The sequence below is a fragment of the Leopardus geoffroyi genome, chromosome X (genome assembly GCF_018350155.1).
Source record: "Leopardus geoffroyi isolate Oge1 chromosome X, O.geoffroyi_Oge1_pat1.0, whole genome shotgun sequence".
Classification (NCBI taxonomy): domain Eukaryota; kingdom Metazoa; phylum Chordata; class Mammalia; order Carnivora; family Felidae; genus Leopardus; species Leopardus geoffroyi.
In genome coordinates this window covers 37,569,707-37,589,029 of record NC_059343.1, presented here as the reverse complement: position 1 = coordinate 37,589,029, position 19,323 = coordinate 37,569,707, and the positions used below count along the sequence as shown (strand labels likewise).

Here is a 19,323-nt window from a genome sequence, read left to right as displayed (position 1 = left end):
CCATGAAGTCCTAGCTACTCCTTCCTCCAGAAGACTGAGCATAATTCTCCTTCCCTTGAGTATGGGCTGGTCTTTACGGTGGAGAAACTGGCAGTCATTGCCTTAACCAAGAGGATTGAGGTTAACATAATCAGGGATAAGTCATGTGGGTATCATGTACCTCCTAATATGATGCAGTAAGAAAGTATTCTCTAAAATCCATAACTCCAATCTAATCACAGGAATGCATCAGACAGACCCCATTTGGTGGACATTCTACAAACCACCTGACTTCAAGAGTGTCAAGGTTATGAAAAACCAGTGAAGACTGAGAAACTGTCACTAATTAGAGGAAACTAGGGAGACATGACAGTCGAATGCATGGTGGTATTCTGGGTTAGATTCTGGGAAAGAAAAAGGTTATTAGTGGGAAAACTGGTGGAATCTGATTCAAGTCTGTGGTTTAGTTAATATGGTTGCACCCATGTTAATTCCGTAGTTTTAATAAATGCACCATGATTATATAAGATTCTCACTTTAGGAAGAGCTGGGGAAAGGGTATCTGAGAACTCCCTGTACTATCTTTGCAATTCTTCCGTAAACCTACAATTACTTCAAAATAAAAGATTTTTAAGTTATCCATATACTAAGTACACCCACACTGGATTTGTATATAAGAAATTAAATTCTCTTGTGTTAAGCCTTTGAAATTTGGAGGGTTTTTCTTAATTGAAATTAGTGTCATCCTAATGTACTGTTGATCATAATTATTAAGCAGAATCCTTTCAAATTAATTCTGTTCCATGAACACATATTTGACCACTCAATCAAGAAGAGATTGCATATTTGTTGTAAGTTGTTGTAAGAGATCCAGAAAAAGTTGACCAGCTGCTCTCTTTTTGTAATTGGTTCTCCAAAATTAAACTCTAAATTAGTCTCCACTTTTTTCTATGTTTGTTATTTTTATCTTCACAGCTATATTATAAGTACAATAAGATCCTTGAGATGAGAGCAACCAGAGGACCCTGAAAGGTAAACTTGAATGACAGGGAAGACCAGGCATCATAAATTCAGATGCCTTTGGGGGCCAGGCAGGTGATATGCATGTCTGAATGAGGCCTACTAGGAACTGGAAAATGCATGTTCACCTAGAGCCATGTCAGTATAGAATTGTTAACATCATGCTGATCAAGTGAAAGAAGTTTGCCATTTAGAATGGTCTAAGTGTAAGAGACTATCCCTAGTGATGGTGATCCTATTGGGAGGAGAAACCAGAATGCCTTTCTAGCAGAGGAATCTCAGGGTGAAAAGTCTACTTATACTTAAGCAAAGCACGTTCAGAGGGTCATGGCACTCTAGCCTGGTGTTTAAGGAGAGAAGGTAGCATGCCTAGGGCATTAGAACCAGAAGAGATTTTGGTGATCTTGTAGCTAAGTAGTATGCAGTGTGACTCTGCAGGACCTAGTGGCTCATAGAACCCTCCTGAAGCCTGGGGAGAGGGGCTTCTGAAATTTACCTCCCACATCTGTTGAATTTGATCTACACATGGTAGGTATTTCTCTGTGACAATTTATTGAAATCAATAGTTCCATGTCAAAAATACGTTTGAAAAGCATTGATCTAAGAGCCCTAAGTCTTTTCATATTATAAAGAAGCCCAAGATGTTGAAGTGACTTGTTCCAAATTTATCTGGATTTCCTTAGATTTGACCTGCAAATCTGGCCCCAAAGTCAGTACTCTTTCTACTATATGCCTGTGGAGGTCTGGACAGGACTGGAACAAATTTGCTCCTTGGGAGAACCCCACTTTTATTTTATTTTTCGATTCTATTCTATTCTATTCTATTCTACTCTATTCTATTCTATTCATCTTTTGCCCTCTGAGTCTCATGTTAGGTGCTGATCTGGAATCAAGAATTTAGGAAGGAAAGTAAGACTTTGAATTATTTTCATCCATTCCCTAGGTGAATAAAACATCTGAGAGCAGGTTTTAGTACAGAGTAAAGAGCAATGGACATTTGAGCGATGGGCAGTAACAACACAAACAACAATAACAATACAATAACAATACCTTATGTTTATTGAATAGTTGCTATGTGTTCAGCACTGCCCCAAGCACCTTACAAATATTTTCTCACTTAACCCTCACAACAACCCTATTTGGTAACTATTATTATCCCCATTTAATAGGAATGAAAGTAACACCTAATTAGAGAGGTTAAGTAATTATCCCAAAGTCTAATTATATAGTTATTAATCTATTATTGGAACCTCTTAGGTAGCAGATAAGCATGAATAAATCTATGTATTCCCCTTTGCTGTTTTCTCCAGAGCTGTATTTGCTGCTGTGAGAACCCCAGCCTTCTGTTGACGGGATGGTTGCTTCCAGCAACCCCCACTCCACCCTCCTCCAGATAGGCTTTAAAAAATGGGCCCTTCCTGATTCCTATAAAAAGGGGTTAGCAGATGTAGGTAAAAATGTTCCTGTGGAGCTAGCATCTCAATGTCAAGGCAAGAGAGCCACAATAACACTAAGAATGAGGGAGCCCAGTTGTAGTCTGCCTCCATCAAATGACTCAGATAGTTTTCAGATGTGGTAGGTGGGATGAAACTCAAAGCTTGTTGGACTTCAAACATTTCCTCCTCTGTTTAATACATCCTGTGTGTTCTCTAGGGGAAATGCAATCCCTTATGCTTCTGTGATTCAACACAGTTGTTGCTTTTAAGTATGTTTGAAATCCCAGAGGTCCCTTGGGCAAATCCTTTTAAGCAAGAGAGCTACATTTTACTGAATCAGATAACTCAATTTTGAGTTCCAAGAAACTTGGGTTGTGATTTGAAACTTCCAACCATTAAAGTATGAGCTGGCGCAAAAGGTGGAAAAGTGCATCTCGTCTTTGCTTGTCTGACAACAGAAGGGTGAGAATGTTCCCTCAGCCACCATTTCAATGTATAGGAGGGTAGGGAGGGGGAAATATACAGCAGGAAAAGTGAGTTCCCACACAGCCAGGGTAGAAGACTTAGTTCCTGCTTCTTCTCTCTCATCCACTGGAGAAGGAAGTCCCAAGATTAAAACTCCTTGGTTGTAGCTTGATAGTGTTTGGACCACAACTTCCCATGGTATGCTGGCTGTGATTACTGTTTGAGTTTGAATCTAGTCTCTGCCACTTTCAAACTGTGTGACTTCTGGATCCACTTAATCTCTCTGTGCTTTAGTTTTCTTACATGGAAAATGAAAATAATAATAGTTCCAACCTGGGGTGCCTGGGTGGCTCAGTCACTTAAGTGTCTGACTTCAGCTCAAGTCATGAACTCACAGTTTGTGAGTTCAAGTTCCGCATTGGGCTCTGTGCTGACGGCTTGGAGCCTGGAGCCTGCTTCAGATTCTGTGTCTCCCTCTCTGCCTTCTCTGTCTCCCACTCACCTTCTGTCTCTCTCTCCTTCAAAAAATTAATAAATGTTAAAAAAATTAAATAATTGTTCCAACCTCATTAGCTTGTTGAGAGTATTTGATGAGTTAATCGTGGGAAGTGCATAAACCATGCCTGTCACGTTGTAAGAACTCGGTAAAGGTTAATGGTAGTAAAGCTTTAGTAATCTGTTCCTAAGAGGTTCTGGGGACCCCAAAGAATCCTAAAGCTCTAGAACTCTAGACATGATTTTGTCTCTCAGGCAGTCTCCAAATCACGGGGGGCTAGTTCACAAATACACTGGCCGTTTAGAGGACATTCAAGAATGGTCTGACCTATTATGACTATGGGTGTGGTCTCCACCCTATTCCTCCAGGATTATTGTAGAGTCTTCTGATACTACTTCAGAGTCTAAATATGGATACTAAAAAAAGAAATGCTGTAACGTGACATGTCACTGTAATTCAAACCACATGGTAATGTGGGTAGAATGTTAGCTGATTGTTAAGCAGGATGGTGATACAACCCAGGTAATGCTAATGGAAGTTGCACTTGAGGAAGATATAGATGTTGAATGTGTGGTCACGGTGCTAACTAAGATACTGGGGGCCGAAGAGGTCCTGCATTGTATTTCTGGTCATTAAAGAGAAGTCACACAGTATTTGATAAACACTTTCTAAACACCTATTATGCACTGAGTATGTTGTGAGACAGTTATTTCCACAAATATTTATTGAGCACCTACTATGCACCAGCATACTTCTAGGTCTTAGGTATACAACAGTGGGTAAAAGAGGCCAAAACCCCTGCCCAAATGCAAATTCTATTTTAGTGGAAGAGACAGACTACCGATAAGGTAAATAACTAAACTAGTATGATGGATGGCAATAAGTGCTGAGGTTAAAAAAAAAAAAAAATGAGGGAGGGAATGGAGATAGAGAGGGTCAGACATGGAGTAGTGATTGCTTTCTAGATAGAACTGAAAGAGGTGAGGGAGTATGCCATGTGGATACTTACAGAAGAAATATTCTAGGCAGAGAAAAGAGCGATACAAAGGCCCCAAGGAAGAATTGTGCCTCGGATGGTCAGAGAATGGCAAGAAAGCTTTGGGGTCTTGAGTGGTAGGGGATGAGGTTAGAGATGTGGTGCCTGACCAAATCACAAAGGGTCTTGCACATTATTGTAAGGACTTTGGCTTTTACAGTATGAGCTAGGAAGCCATTGTAGGGTTATAAGTGAAGGAATGATATGTTCTGCTGATGTTTGATGAGATTATTTGGGTGCTGTGTTTAGAATCAAAATGAAGAAGGCAAGGACAGAGGAAGACAGACCAGTTAGGAGGTTACTGCAACAATCCGAGCAAGACATAACCATTGCTTGGGTCGGAGTGGTAGCAGGAAAGCTGGTAAGAACTGGTCAGATTCCAGATCTATTTTGAAAGTAGATCCATCAGGATTTTCTGATGAATTTAATGTACAGTGTGAGGATAAGAGGAGTCAAGGATGCCTTCAAGGTTTCTGGCCTGAACGACTGGAAGATTAGAATTATCATTTACTCTTCTAGTGGTGCTAGGGAGACTTCAAGAGGAAGAGGTTTGGAGAAGAAGACCAGGAGTTTGTTCAATTTGCACATGAAATGCCTATTAACATCCAGATGGAGATGTCAGGCAGGCCCTTGGGTGTATGCATCTGAAGTGCAGGAGAAGGTCTGAGATGGAGATAAAATTTAGGGGGTCATGAACCTATAGGGAGTATAGAAATCTAGGAGATTGGATGAGATCATCAAGATAGTGAGTGTATCCAGAAAAAAGACATTCAAAGATGAAGTCCTGTGGCTTCATTTAAAGGTCAGTGGGATGAGAAGGAAGTAGCAAGGGATGGAAAAGAAGCAACCAATAGGTAGGAAGCAAGCAGGAGAGTATGGTGTCCTGGAAGCCAAGTGAAGGAAGTGTCTCAACAGGAAGAGTCGTCAATTCAGTAAAATGCTGCTGATCTAGCAAGTAAAATGCAAATGTAGAACGCACTACTGGATTTAGCAATATGGAGGTCATCCAAACTGTGTAGTTTTAGGGAGGAGTGATGGATGATCTGGAAGAGATAATAAGGAGGAAGGAAGACACTACCTCACATCTAGACCCAGTGAAGATGAAGGGTCTGGGAGACGGAACGGCTACTGTTTGAGGAGGCATCTGAGGAAAGGTAAGTTTCACTTAGAGTAAAAAGGTGAAGGGAATAGTCAAGGAAGTGTAAGGGGATATGAGGCATTTGGCTGATGATTGATAGATGCTTGGCAGAAAGTTCCAGTTCTTTCAGGAGATGGGTCTGTGGGAGGGGAGATGGTTACAGAAAAGGCAGTGTTTAAACCATAAGGAGACTAGAGGCCAGGTGATAGGGGATGGCTGGGAACCCTAGATGTCTTCCAGTGACTGACACAGAACATGTTGTTCTGAAGCAGACTGTGCTAGTAAGTGTCAGGCAGCTTGAGAGGAGTGATGGGGATATATAGAATTGGGGAGCCACTGCTTGACTTCTATGGGTGGAGGATGAAGCCTGCATAAAGGAAACCTTGCCCCTAGCATGTGGGCTTCCTCTTTCTGGTGGAGGACTAGAGACTCAAGGAGGGGTGACCTTACATTGAACTCACAGGAAATCTCTTGACCCCTGGTGATGGTCGTTTGCCCAGCCAATACAAGAGACATTCTTGCAGGGATGAGTGCAGCCATGGCAGCCTCTGACATATACCTCCCCACTTTAGCTGGTGAGGGGTTGTCATTACCCATTGGCATACTGGGCAGCCACTTTTGCCCAATCCCCACTCCCAGGCTTCTGTGGCCGAAAGTCAACACAGAAGCATTCTCTCAATCGCCGGATCATCTCTATTTTATAGGAACATTTCCCGCGGTTGTTCTCTGCCAGCTTTGTTCCAAACGTGTCCAAATGTATTTTCATGTGGCTGGAAGTGTTTAAACATTCTGACATTTCAATCACGTAATACGGCTGAATGAACTTCCATGGTATTTGGCACAGCAGTGTTGCTTAATTCTTTTCTGACTGTGATCACCAAGCAGGAACCTAAGAAGTGGCAGGTACTCCCTAGGGAGATACAGAAGGCGTATGTCTGCTCGTGATTGCAGAGCACCGTTGATGCAAAGCTGTTCTCTTGAGTCCGGTGGCGAATGGTGGGTATTACATTGCCCGAAAATCACAAGAGACTAGGAACTTTGAGAAGTCTGAAGTCTTGAGGGCACTCATACAACTTTTTAAAAATTTTTTCTCAAGATGTTCCAAAGTGCTTTGCACCTGATTCACCTTCTTCGAGCTTCAACCCTAACATTGACATATTGCCAACTTACCAACACACAAAGTAACTTATCCAAATTATACAGAGAGCTTACATGTGTCTAGCACTTACCAATTTAGCAATTAAAGGCCTGGAAGTATATTTTCTGATTTGATAATAAGGGTAAGATATTATAGTCTTCATTTTCCAGATGAGCAAATTTCTACAACTCCTCAGGTGGGACTTATTTTCACCAAACGATACCATTTATTCATTAATTCACTCATTTAATGAGTGAATATACCCTTATTTGGCCCTAGTAAGAGCTCTTCAGTATTTTCACAGCCAATACATCTGTTTAAGATTTGAACATTTGCACATTTTAAACAACGACTCAATTCTTACTCTATGTGATACTCCTTCAAGAACTATTTTTTAAGGAGGACACAAAGATAGCTAGAATATGGACTCTGCTATAAAGGAGCTCAAAGTCACATTTACAATATTTATTCTGAACTTCTCAGCTGAAACCCAAGCTGACATGTGTATTAATCCAACAATGTTTCTTGGTGTCTGTACTGCTTAAGGTAACCTTAGATGTTGCAACATACAAATCCAAATGTATATAATGCTTCAGACACAACAGAAATTTCTTTCTTTCTCGTGTGCAGTCCAAAGTGGGTGGTCCTACTGGTGGGCAGCAATCTTCCAAGTAGCAATTCGGGGAGCCAGGCTTCTTCCATCTTCAGTGTGTAGCTTCCGAGCTTGTTGGGCTCATTTGCATCAAGTCAGTAGCATCAGAAACAACATGAAGGGTGGCATGTGGGAGGTTTTTATGGGCCAGATATGAAAGTGGAACACAAGAGTTCCCGGTTCATTCTGGTGGCTAAGCCTTAGTCACGTGACCACAACTAACCTCAAGAGAGGCTGAAAAACGTGATCTAGCTGTGTACTCAGGGCGATAAGAAAAAAGCTTTGATGAGCAGCTGCCATTCTCTGCCATTGTGTGTGTGTGTGTGTGTGTGTGTGTGGCTTTCGGCATAGGAGGGTTTATCTGGAGCAAGATGGATACAAGTAAAGGAGCAGAAAGCTAGACCAGTGCCCTCCCCAGTAGACTTCTGAGCTGTGCTGAGAGAGATGAGTTATGGTCATTTCCAAGGTATATCTCTTCTTCATGAGGGTGATTCATGTTTGAGCTAGGAGTGTGAAAGAATCCCCCAAGGTGGGGGAACTTAGCTTCAACTTCAAGTTCTTCTTGTCTCTAGTGCATTTATTCTTCTGAAGTTCTGTCTGCCCATATGATTAATCCGATGATCTCCTGCCCTCTAGCTTTGGTACTACTTCTGGCTCCTGAAGGCTTTTACAAAAAAGACTTTCCTTGACTCTTCTGATCTTGGATCACATGCAGTCTTATCCTTCAGATCAATCTAAGCCTATGGGACAGAAAGAAATTATTAAATTGAATTCTGTCATATGTTTGTTAACAGGCTTAGTCAGTTGGTTGATCACACAATAATAGAGTTCTTTCTGAAGTTCTAACAACTCATTACTGTCCCCAGGAAAACCACTTCATGTTTCTATATCTCTAGTCTCCTAGGGTGTGTGTGGGGGGGGGGGGGTAGAGAAATGACATTTTACACATCATAGCTATCTTGAGGACCCACAGTGGTTTCCCAGTAAATGCAGTCGACATACTAGCTTTCCATTAAAAGTAATTCTCAGGTCTTCTGCAAATCCAAAAGTACCAGCCAAGGGTTCCTTACTGCTGAGTTTGTGAGCACTTCCAAGTTTTGGCTGAGGGCAAAAAAAAAAAAAAAAAAAAAAAAAAAAAAATAGCCTCCTCACACTTTTTACTTTATAATTGGATGTTAAAATAGAAATTTCTGCTGAGACACTAATAGATACCAGATACCAAAATGACATGTGAGATAAACTTTCCTACAGGATTTGCAGAAAGAAATGGCGAAAACCCAAAATTATGAGTTTTGTGACTCACTCACAACATGGGGAGAAAGGGTCGAGGGTTAGAGTTGAGAGGGAGATTTTCTCAGACATGATTTATTTGAGAAAGTTCTGTTGAGAAGGCCAGGAAATACTTCCTTCTTTACCTCAGATCACGAGAGAGGGGCTTTCCAGAAACCATTTGGCAGGGTAATATGTGTTGCCCATCGTTCAAGGGGAGACACAGTAGATTAACATCTACTTCGTACCTGGAACGGATAGACTAACTGCTCTAGTCTAGTAGCTGCATTGGGTGGACCAAGGGCCAACAGTTCTGGAATCTATTGGAGAAAAGGATGCATAAGTGTTTGCCGTGAAACAGATTTGGACGTGTGTGTGTGTGTGTGTGTGTGTGTCTGTGTGTGTGTTTGAGAAAAGAGAGAGAGAGAGAGAGAGAGAAGCAAAGAGATGAGACAGGAGAGAGTCCATCACCTGGGGCAAGAGAACCTCCAAGCATTTGGTGGGGGGAGACATCGCAGTTGCAAAAGGCCTGTGTACCCCCACCCCCAGCTATATACTTCTCCCTCTTCACACACCCGTGCAGGGGGCGTGAAGGACCGGGAGAACAGCCGGGGAAAGAAAATGAAGAAGCACTATTTCTTCTCCAGATAAAAAGCTGATCATGTCTCCCCCACCTTACTCCCTGCTCCAGGCTTCCTACCAGCATCCGGTCATGTTCAAAATTTTCATCACCACACGGACCTGGAAATTTTGGTTACTGCTCATTACTAAAAAGAGAATGTGTTTTGGACTTAACGTAACCATAAGAATTTGTATTACCTAAGCACTCCAGAAAAGAAGTGGGGCTCCCCAGTATTTTGTCTAGGGGCTGGGAAGGAATTATCCTTCTGAATAAATGTAAGGGAGCAGGAGGAGACAAAAAATAAAGTTACCGTCTATTTATGTGACTACGTGGTTACAGCCCCTTCAGAATACATTGGGAATGTTCGTGATCCCTCTCCGTGATACATACCCTGGAAAGAGGCAGATTGTTTTCTTTTACGGACACGTGAATACCACCCAATGTGTATCGTATCCCTTTTCCTCACCCTGATCTCAGAGGAAATGGAGACGTCCTCATTTCCATTACCTGCACTTATTATTTTGGAGTCAATTTCTAAATGTTGAGATGCTTAATTAAATAAGTGCATGCAAATTTTAGGTTCTTTTTTTTTTCCTGCTTAAACAAACGACCACAAATCTATTGCTTCCAAATTGTGCTTTGCTCCGGCATTTAGCCATAGTTGTGAGCACATTAGTACCGCACTCTGAAATGACACGATTGTTTCGGCATCAGGCTCCATTTCAAAAGATACTTCATATGCCGGTAGGTCTCCAAGGGATTTCTTTCCTCTCTCTCCTTATTTACTTATTTTCTTTCTTTGTATTGCAGTAAAATTCAAGGCTGAGGAAGAGCTTGCTCTCTGAATCCCAGCCTGGGAGTAAATAATTCAGCACAGTGTGGCACAGAAAATGCTTCCCTCTGCCTCATTTTTTCAAAACTTGTGTCTGTGTGGATTCAAGATCATGCTGAGTGCTCTGATATAGAGCAGGGCAGATGTCCTGGCTGAATCGAGAGATACAAACTCAGTGAAGTGTAAGTCATGGGACAATTGGCTGTTCTCAAAACTTGATGGAAAATGACACCGCTTTGAAGCTTTTGTTTTTCGGTGAAGTAAGAGCTATTGGGTGTCTTTTGCAGCCAGGTCAGAGCAATAAACAGACATACTATGCAAAACAGGGTGAGTGCTTTCTGGCTACTTTCCTTGCAGATCGTGTTCCTTTTTTGCTTTTGGATTGACAGCTCAGAGTCCTGGGTACAAATCATTGGTTAACTTCCAACTGATATGTTAGTTGCGCTGATTCCCCCAGCAATTTGGCAATATATCTTTCCCACTCCCTTCCCCAGAACCTTAAAAAATGATCAAAATTTACCTCCTGCATTTAACTACACATTCCACTGCCCGGTATGGTATTTGTTCAACAGTGCTATAACCTTCAAAACCACCATGCTGGCTTGATTTTGTACGTGATCGAGTAGAATTGTTTGGAAATAACAGCTTTAGGGTGCTGTATTAAGTGGGTTGAGACCACAGAGCTGATGAGCACCATCCTGCAAATGACAATGTAGCAGGTGTTGTCGATGCCCCGCCCACACCCAGTTCACTGCACTCAAAATGACTTCCAACTGCCAACATCCACATCTCCGGGTCAGGAGGCCATGTCCCAAGCCACGGATGGTCACTCTGCCTGTGCACGTGGCTGGCTGGATGTGCCAGGAATTAACACTCCCCAAGAGCAACTCTCAACCAATGATACTCAGGAGTCGGTATACAAATGTTCCAGGTCCTTTGCCTCTCGAACGGGATGCTCCTGAGATGTGTGGTGGTAGTAGGTGATAATACCTACTAAGACTCAAATCCTTATCTCCCTGAGTTTGCTTTTCAGGAACTCAAACAAAAACCAAAAGGCCAGTCATATCCCACTTAAAGCCTGTAAAGGACTTCAAACTCCAAGTATATGAGGATAATGCTTTTATTTTCATTTCCTTAAGTTCATTTGAGAGAGACAGAGAGAGTGAGCTGGGGAGGGACAGAGAGAGAAGGGGACAGAGGATCTGAAGCGGGCTCCGACAGCACAGAGCCCGACAGGGGGCTTGAACTCGCAGACTGCAAGATCGTGACCTGATCCAAAGTCGGACCCTTAACCGACTGAGCCACCAGGCACCCTGAGGATAATTCTTTTAAACAAACGTGTCCTGGGGATGGAGGAGTGCCCCTCCTCCCGCTGTACAACTCTCTTGTGTCTTTCCTTCCCTGTTCTGTTCAGGGCCACTGCAGTGTGGCCAGAAATGGAAGCTGCTCTAAGTTCTAAACCATCCTTTTAACTCTGTCCCTCCAGCGTCTCCTCCCTCCCATCTGCCCTGTATCCCACTGTCAGGCCAGTTCTCTTAATACCCCATTTTCAGGTATTGCTCCCTGTTCAGAAATCTGCAACGGCCTCCTAATGGGACAGCAACAACGCAAAATGTCTCTGCCTCATCCTAAGCCTCCCTCGTATGCTGGGAAGAGAAGTTGGTTGTTTATTGTCCCAGCCCCCTTCCTGCTGATCCGTGGCTTGACCCGATCTGCATTGATCTGCATTCCTCCCTGAAGGCCACAGCTCCTGTTAGATACCCGCTGGTACTATAGCTCTCCCTTAAGGTTATTTAACCACTCTGTCCCCTTGACCCTCCAGGCTACGTTCTCATCCTGGGGTACCTCACCATCGCTTGTTAGTTCTCTCTGGTAAGCTGTCTCTAGTTATCCTTTTGACCGTACTCTGGTTTCTGCCAGGTCCCTGGGCAATCCCAGGGCTAATGGAGAAATCAGGAGTTCTGGATTCCAGACTTGCCTCTGTCACTTTCTGTCTGGCGTGACCGACAAGACACAATCTAACGATCTTAGTTACCTGAGGGTTTTTGAGCCTTCTATTCATTATCTGTTAATGAGAATAATAAGGCCTACACAGCATGTCTCTTAGGGTTGCAATGTTGATAAAATTTAGTTTTGTGCTGCAAAAGATATTTTCTTATAAATGTGGAGACTGCATACATCTAACATTTTGTTATTACCACATATAGAGAAGAATCTTGAGCGAAACTCAAAAAACACATTACCAGAAAAGGGAAGAAACCAGGAATGAGGTCACAGAAGGAAATGGACGACTCGAGAGAAACATCCATGCCACTTATAAGTCACTTATGCCAGTGATTCATCTGGTGCCGTCCTTACTCAGGGCCCCAAGCACAGGGCAACCCTGTGTGCGTTGCCATAGCAACTGCCAGCCAGAATCTGGAAATTCCAGCAGCTTACGATATCAATCATCATGAGAAAAGGGGTCAGAGCAAACTGCAAAAAATGTATATCACGGAGGCCATAGAAAGAGGAACTGTAGTAGAGACAGTCTGTAGAAGTTCTCAAAATATTGGTCCTGGTCCAGCAGCCAGGGAACTTATTAGACATGCAGAGTCTTGAGCCCCACGCAAGATGCACTGAATTAGAAACTCCAGGGGTGGGGCCCAATACTGTGTTTTTGTAAGCTTTCTGAGTGATTTAGATGCGTGCTAAAATTCGAGAACCACTGCTCTAAGGGTCAGGAAATGTAGCTTCAACTCCCAATGTCCAAACGTGCAAGGGTGTGCATGATAAAGAGACTACAAGCAAAGTTCGAAAATAGAAGGCAAATATCTCATAATTTCCCTGTGGTTTACCTGAGTAGGAATGGTGACTAAAATACAGCAGTGGAAAGTCTGACCGTATTCGTTTTCCATTTCTGCATGACAAATGACCACAAATTTACTAACTTAAAACAACACACATTCATTATCTCACAGTTTCTGTGGGTCACAAGTCTGGGCATGATTTAACAGGGTGCTCTGCTTTAGTCTCTCACAAACTTGCAATTAAGGTATTGGCCAGGACTGGGTTCCCATCAGAGGCTTGACTGGAGAAGGATTTTCTACCAAGTTCCCTCGCATTGTTGCCAGACTTCATTTCCTTGTGGCTATAGGGTTCATGGAAGCTTGCTTCTTCAAAGTCAGTAGTGGAGAGAGAAACTTCTGGCTAAATGGAGTTTAATATAACATCACACAATCATGGGAGTGACAACCTATCACCTTGACACATTCTATTGGTTTAGAAATAAGTCAGAGGTTTCACCCACACACAAGCAGAGGATAGAGAATTATACAAGGGTGTGAACAGAGGGAGGTGAGGATCTTAAGAGCCATGTTAAAGTCTTCTATGGTCTTCCCTCTGGCCCCCAGTGATTATTCATGTCTCTCTCACATGGAAAATACATTTACCCATGTCCAAAGTTTCCCAAAAATCTCATGGCATTAAAGCATCAGCCCAAAGTCCAAAATCTCCTAATTTAAATCAGGTCCAAGTATAGAGGAGGCTCCTGGCTGTCATGACTTAAGCACAGCCCTGGAGCTACAATTGCTTTCCATCTGCAGATCTGTGAAACTAAAGAGACACATTACCTGCTCTCAGCATATCCAACGTACAACGGTGAGAAGGCACAGCACAACAGCTGCAGACGTTGAAGTTCAAAAAGGGACAAAATGGGGGCACCTGGGTGGCTCAGTCAGTTGAGCGTCCGACTCTTGATTTGGGCTCAGGTCATGATCCCAGAGTTGTGGGATCGAACCCTGTGTCAGGGTCCATGCTCAGTATGGATTCTCTCTCTCCCTCCCTCTACCCCTCTCCCTACCCTCTAAAAAAAAAAAAAAAAGACAAAATGGAAAGTAAAAAGGAGTCAGTCAATGGTCCACAGCCATATTGAAATCTAGCCAGGCAAATAATGCAAGTTACTTGATTAGATTTCAGTCTGGGAATCATTCTTCATGGCTCTCAGCTCCACCCTCTGGGCTCTTGGTTCTGTGGTCATTGTCCTTCCTTTTTCATGAAAGCTAGCATGTGTTTTCAGCTTATTAGTTTTATCAGCCTGCTTCCTGCCAGTGTGATTTTGGGGATCCAACAACCTCTCCATTTTGTACTCTCTTTTTCCTTTTCAGTTCAAGCTGGCAGTGTTTATTATGAAACAGTTTTCTCAGGAACTTTGTGGGTGTTCCATGGATTTCAAAGGGGTTTACTCCAGTAGACAAAAGCCACACCCACAGATTTTTTCCAAACAATCCCTTCTCTATTTGGACCTCTTGTTGAGAGGGCATAGAAGCTTTTGAGAAAGACTCCAGTTTGATTGAGAGGATCTATGATCCTCCCTCCATCTCTTGAAACAATCCTTTGTATGACTGAACACTCTGACTTTTTTACCTTTCTGATGTTCTAGCAAGAGCTTGTAGGGTTCCACTCGTCAACATTTTCTCTAGATGAAGCTGTCTTAACATTAGCATCTTTTTTGCCATCTGAAAAGACTGGGTTTCCAAGATCATCAAGTCCTCTTTCTTTTTTGTTCTTCCCTCAATTTATTTCTCTCCTCTCACATTTTACTCCAAGCACCAAGAAGAAACTAGGCAATACCTTTAACACTTCACTGGTGAATCTCCTTAGTTAGATAATCCAGTTCACCACTTATAAGTTGTGCTTTGCATATAACAATAGGAAATCATTCTTCTGAGCCTTCAGCCCCTACATAACAAAGATTCTCCTTTTCGTTTCCCAAAACATATTCCTTACTTCATCTGAGCCCTCACCAACAGCATCCTCCAATTCCAGATTTCTACTGGAAAAATCTACTAGCAGTCCAGCAGTCTGCTCAAGGCAATTTAGGCTTTCTCTATAATGTTCCTCCAGATTCTTCCAGAGTCTATCTACTGCTAAGTTGCAAAGCCTACTTTTTGTACCAAAATATGTATTGGTTTTCTATCACTGAGTAACAAATTACCATGAAATTGGCAACTTAAAACAAGATTCAGTTGTTATCTCAGTTTCTGTAGGTCAAAAGTTAGGATATTGCTTACTTTGGTCCTCTGTTTAGGGTATCACAAGGCTGAAATCAAAGGATCAGCCAGGAATCAGAGGTTTGAGTGGGGAATAATTTGATTCCTAGCTCCCTCAGGCTACCAGAAGAACTCATTTTCTTGGGGCTGTAGGATTAATAGAATCTTGCTTCTTCAAAGCCAGCAATGAAGAGAGAGAGAGAGAGACAGAAAAAGAAAGAGACCACTAGCAAGATGGAGTCTTATATAATGTAACATAAACATTGGGATGACATCCATCACATTTGTCATATTTTATTGATCAGAAGCAAGTCATAGGTTTTACACACATTCCAAAGGAGAGGATTAAATAAGGACATGAACACAAGAAGATAGAGATTATTAGAGTCACCTTAAAATCTGTTTGCCACACTGAACTTTTTCAAAATAGAACAAACATAATTTTCAGGGGAAGAACCCCTTCACGTTAAGAACATGTGTAAATTAAAACCCAGGAGCTCAAGGGTGGGTGGAAAGAGAAAAGCAATTAAGTACGGAAAGAAATTTTTTTTTTACGTTTATTTATTTACTTTGAGAGAGAGAGAGAGACAGAGAGAGCGAGCTGGGGAGGGGCAGAGAGAGGGAGAGAAGAGAGAATCCCAAGCAGGCACTGCACTGTCAGCATAGAGCCTGATGCTGGGCTCAAACCCACAAACTGTGAGATCATGACCTGAGCCAAAATCTAGAGTTGGACGCTTAACTGCCTGAGCCACCCAGGTGCCCCTGGAAAGAAATTTTTTAAAAAGTTTCACTATAGATTACTAAGGGAGGTGTGGAGGATGCCTTGCTAATAAAGATGATGTAGAAAGAAGGAAAATCTCCTGAAGGATAAACTGGCTAGGGAAAGATATGTAGGTGAGGCAGGACTTAAAATGTACTTTGGATGATGGATAGTATTTAGAGATGAAGGTAGCATTTCATCACGGAGTGAAGGCATGAAGACCACTTGGAGCTGGGAACCAACATGGAACATTGAAGGGACAGCTAGGAGACTGAAGTCATTCGATGGTTCTCTAACGTGGCTACACATTGGAGTCATCTGGAAACATAAGAAAATACTGATTCCAGGCCCATCAGTTTGGTCTCTATAGTTGTCTTGGTTTTCCTCTTCCCCCCACCCATGTTCATTTGTTCCGTTTCATAAATTCCACATATGAGTGAAATCATATGCTATGTGTCTTTCCCTGATGTATTTCACTTAGCGTAATACTCTAAAAATATAGAAGGATTCACGAATTTGTGTGCCATCCTTGCCCAGGGGACCATGCATATCTCTGTATCGTTCCAATTTTAGTATATGTGCTGCCAAAGTGAGCATTCTTTCTAGTTTCTTAAGGTTGAAACTGATGCCATTGATTTGAGACCTTTCTCCTTTTCTAATATAGGTGTTTAGTGCCATAAATTTTCTCTAAATATTATTTAGTGACATCCCACAAAAAGTTGTGCTTTCATTTTTATTTGGTTCAAGATACTTTTTAATTTCTCTTTTTATTTCTTTTTTGACCCATGAGTATTGTAGAAGTGGACTAGTTTACTAATATTTAGGGATTTTCTGGAGATTTTCCTATTATTAATTTCTAATTTAATTCCATTGTAGTCAGAGAATGTACTTTGTAGGTATGAACACTTTAAATTTATTGAGACAACTATTTTAGGGCCCAGCATATGCTCACCTTGGTAAATGTTCCATGTGTCCTTGACAAAAACTATTGTCTTTGGGTGGCATGTTCTGTATAAACATCAATTTGGTCATTTTGGTTAGCATTACTGTTAGGCTTTTTTTTCTATCCTTAGTGATTTTCTGTATACTTGGTCTATCAATTATTGAGAGGGGATATTGAAATTGTTTACTGTATTGGTGGATTTATCTAGTTCTTCTTGACATTCTATCAGTTTTGTTTCATGTATTTTGAGACTCTGTTATTAGGTGCATACATATTTTTGATTTTTTACATACTCTTGATAAAGTGATCCTTTACCATTATGAAATGATGTTCTTTGTCCATGGCAGTATTCTTTGTTCTGAAATCGACTTTGTCTGATATTAATATTGACATTGAAGTTTTCTTCTTATCAGTGTTAGGATGGTATATGTTTTTTCCATACTTTTACTTTGGAACTGTTTGTGTATTTATATTTGAAATGTTTTCTTGTAGGCAGCATATAATCAAATCTTACTTTTAAAATCACATCTGACATCTCCACTTTTTAATTGAGACACTGAGACTACTTACACTTAATATGATTATTGATACTGTTAGGTTTAAACTTATCTTCCTGCTATTCGATTTCTATTTGTTCCATTTGGTCTGTAATCTCCTTTTCCTTTTTTTCTGCCTTCTTTTAGATTAATTGAATATTTTTTATGATTCTACTTTCTCTCCTGAGTTGGCTTCACTCTGCTTTTTTTTTAATTTTAGTGGTTGCTTTGGTGTTTATAGTATACAACTTGAACTCATCACAGTTTACCTTAAAATGGTATTATACCACTTCACATATAGTATAAGAACTTAACAAAAGTATGTTTCTTGCCTCCTAACTTCTGTATTGTTGTTGGCATACATTTTACCTTTACATATGTTATAAACACTGAACTACATTGTTATTATGTTAAATAGTCCATTTTGACTTAAAAATCCTTAAAGACAAGACAAACATCTTATAAATTTACCCATGTAGTTACAATTTCTAGGTCTTGTCATTTCCTTATATAGATTTTTTTAAAGAATTCTCTCCTCTCAGTTTTTTTAAGCTTTATTTATTTGAGTAATCTTGAACTTGAACTTGAACTCACAACCCCAAGATCAAGAGTCAAATGCTCCTCCAACTGAGCCACCCAGATGCCCCTCTTTGTATAGATTTCTATTGCCATCTGGTATCATTTACCTTCTGTCAGAATGACTTCCTTTAACACTGCTTATAGTGCATGTGTACTGGTGATAAATTCTCTCAGCTTTTGTATCTGAAAGATTTTATTTTGCCTTCCTTTTTGAGAGATACTTTCACTGGCTGTAGAATTCTAAATTGACCTTTTTTACTTCCAATAAAATATTGCTTCATCTTCTCACTTGGTTTTCCCCCCACAAGAAATTTGCTGTCATCTTGATTTTTGCTTCTCTGTATATATGCTTTTTTCTCACTGTTCTTAAGATTTTCTATTTATCACTGATTTTGCAAATTTATTGTCATATGCTTTGCACTATTTGCTTTCATCTTTCTTGTGTTTGGGGTATGGTAAGTTTCTTGAATCTCTGGGTCAATATTTTTCATAAAACTTGGATTTGGAGGCCATTATTTTTTCAAATTATCTTTATTCTCCTACTTTCTTTTCAGAAATTTCAATTACACATGGGTTAATACACTTGCTGTTGCTCACAACTAATGGGTGCTCTTTTTAGTTTTTTAATGTTTATTATTATTTTTATTATTATTGAGAGAAAGAGAGAGGGAGGGATGGAGGGAGGGGCAGAGAGAGGATGAAACAGAAGATCTGAAGCAGGCTCTGCACTGACAGTAGACAGCCCAATGTGGGGCCCGAACTCATGAACTGTGTATGAAATCATGACCTGAGCTGAAGTTGGACGCTTAACTGACCAAGCCACCCAGGCACCCCTTACTTTTTAAAATTATTTTTTTCTATGTGTGCTTTATTTTGCTATGTCTTTGAATTCTGCAAATAGTTTCTCCTCCAATGACTAATCTGCCATTAATCTTATTTTGCATCTCTGGCATTGCTGTTTTTATTTCCAGAATTTTGATTTGGATTTCTGTTATATCTTCCATATCTCTACTTAAGTTTTGAACATATGAAAGACAGTTATAATAACAGTTTTAACATCATTGTTTACATATTCTAATCAGTTTACCTGTTCTGGGTCAGTTTTGATTATGTGATTGTTTTTGTCATTATAGGTCATGTTTCCCTGTTTTGTTTTTGTTTTTGTTTTTGCAAGCCTGGCAATTTTTGATTAAATGCCAGATATTCTGAGTTATGTTTTTAAAATGTATCAGGGGTGGGACTGGAACTATGTTGTCTAACACTAATTATCCCTTCTTTTTGAGGTAAAGCCCTTCTGTGTACTCTGGCTGATGCTTCATGAATCATGAGGTTTTCCAGTATAGCTATGGGGATTACTCTCAACTCACTGTGAGCATTATGCACTGTTGCTTA

At 40.9% G+C, this 19,323-nt stretch overlaps 1 non-coding gene and 1 pseudogene across 1 annotated transcript; both read right to left on the bottom strand.

Moving 5' to 3' along the window:
- The window catches only part of LOC123594344, a 29,073-nt pseudogene extending 16,093 nt beyond the window's left edge, over nt 1–12,980 (bottom strand).
- Nucleotides 12,981–16,365: 3,385 nt separating this feature from the next.
- LOC123595511 lies at nt 16,366–16,470 on the bottom strand. The gene has a single exon (XR_006711211.1). It is a non-coding gene; the product is annotated as a U6 spliceosomal RNA (small nuclear RNA).
- Nucleotides 16,471–19,323: the final 2,853 nt, after the last annotated feature.